We start from the raw sequence: 2,234 nt of genomic DNA, 5'->3' as shown, positions 1-2,234 counted from the left end.
TTTGAGTTGTAACTAGCTTATTTGCTAAAGCTCTACTAAGGCTTCAAGTTTTTTATGCATAAGTTAATTCTGGTATGAACATTTCAATAAATACTTTTCTTTTTAGTGAAAATGGCAATTCAATTTTCATAACCTCCTTTTCTTCACTAAATGCTCTCCATTCTATGCTTATCCTTCATTTAATTTCGGTCTCGTGATTTGGGGAAACACTTCGTCCTAAGTATGTATATTCATTAACAAACTCGAGAGGTTGGTCCATAGCTCTTATTTGTTGTCTCTATGAATTTTCATTGAGCATTATCTTAGTTTTACTCATATTTATTTTTCAGCTCTAGAATTCTGCTTTATCTGTTTGAATCTTCTATCATCTTTTGCAATTCCTCCCACGGTTCACTAAACACAACTATGTCATCTGCAAATCTTAAGTTCTTAAGGTATTTCTTATCAATTTTAATTCCTTCATTTTCCCAATCTAAATTTTTCAAACCTTCTTCAAGGCTTGTTGTGAATAATTTAGGAGAGATGGGAGTATTCCTGTCTAACTCCTTTCTCAATCGGAATTTTGACCTTCTTGTATAGATATAGTGAAGTGTTGCAACATAAGATTTTTCTATTCCTTGTTTTTGAGGAGCCGTCATTACTACCGTTGTTTTGACAGAATCAAAAGCTTTCTCATAGTCTATAAATGGCATACATAGTGTTTTTCCATTAGCTGGTTCATGACGTGAATATGGTCAGTTCTCCAACACCCATTTCTAAAGCATGCCTGCTCTTTTGGCTGATTAAATTTTATTTGTATTTCTATTCAGCCTATTATGATCTTTATAGATATTGTATATATTACGGAGAATAAAAATATTGGGCGGAATTTTGTTCAGCTCTTTTGCGTTTCCCTTTTTTTATAATGATATAGTTTTTCCGAGCTGTAGGTAGAGAATATTCTTACAGACATATGGTGTAGAATTTAGCGTGTTACTACTATGAAATCTCCTTTATCTATTACTAATTAAATTGTTAAGCCATCTTCTCCTGCTTCTTTGCCTCTTTTCATGTATTTCAATGCTTTCTATACTTCTCCTACCGTTACGTTTGGTACCGGCTCAGGTGTTTCATTATTTCTATTGGTTAAGTTATTTTTCACATCACTATTGTAAATCACTATATAGAAATCCTCTGTAACATTTATCACTCCATCTCTATTGTGGATAATAGTTCCATTTTCATCCATTAAAGCAAACATCTATTGACGCCATGTTCCAAGTCTTCTTTTCATCAATAGGATGTTTCTTCCTTTCTTTAGTATTTTCTCAATTTTAGTCTGATTGTATTCACAAATGTCTTGGGTTGTTAGTTTGACTATTGATTAGGATATTTCTACTAATTCTATTTTATCTCTATTGAATTTTACAGTACTTTACAATCGTTTTTCTTATGAAATTTTATTCTTTTTTGATAGATCTCCTTGATCTTGTTTAGGAACTTTTCCACCTATCTCTTGTGCTGATTACAATACAAATTTTGTTAAATAACTGTTCTTTTCTTCTTTATTTGTTTCCAATTCATCATGTGCCTGGGAATCCCTATTTTGTATTGGTAAACTAAACTCATCAGATTTTTCTCTTGGCCACTTCGCAGAGTAGCCTCAACATTGTGATAACGGAAGCTATATTTCAACACCAACTGAAACCAAACCTGGGCCGGACAACGTATGAGCTAACTTGTGTTTAATTTTAATTTATGTAAGTTAATAGCACTGGCACTCTGATCTTGTATTGTGAATTTAGATTTTCATAGTTTTATAGAAGTAAGTTATTTTTTATTTCATTTCCTAAAGTTTTAGTGTGTTCATTTTTTATTTTCGTTTTAAATATTCATCAAACTATGTTTCAAGTTATACAATGTATTCTGTTTTTAGGCTCTGATGATTGAAATAGATTTTCTGAAAGCTCGTTAATAAACATGTCTATTATAAATCTGGTAATATTATTCATATGTTTACATATACAATACATACATACATACATACATACACACACACACACACACATATATATATATATATATATATATATATATATATATATATATATGTGTGTGTGTGTGTGTGTGTGTGTATGTATGTATTGTATATGTAAATATATGCATATATATAATTTATATGTATGTATATATAAATATATATATATATATATATATATATATATATATATATATATATATATATATATATATAT

This window comes from Palaemon carinicauda, chromosome 9 (genome assembly GCF_036898095.1).
Source record: "Palaemon carinicauda isolate YSFRI2023 chromosome 9, ASM3689809v2, whole genome shotgun sequence".
Taxonomy (NCBI): domain Eukaryota; kingdom Metazoa; phylum Arthropoda; class Malacostraca; order Decapoda; family Palaemonidae; genus Palaemon; species Palaemon carinicauda.
This window is presented reverse-complemented; position numbering follows the sequence as displayed.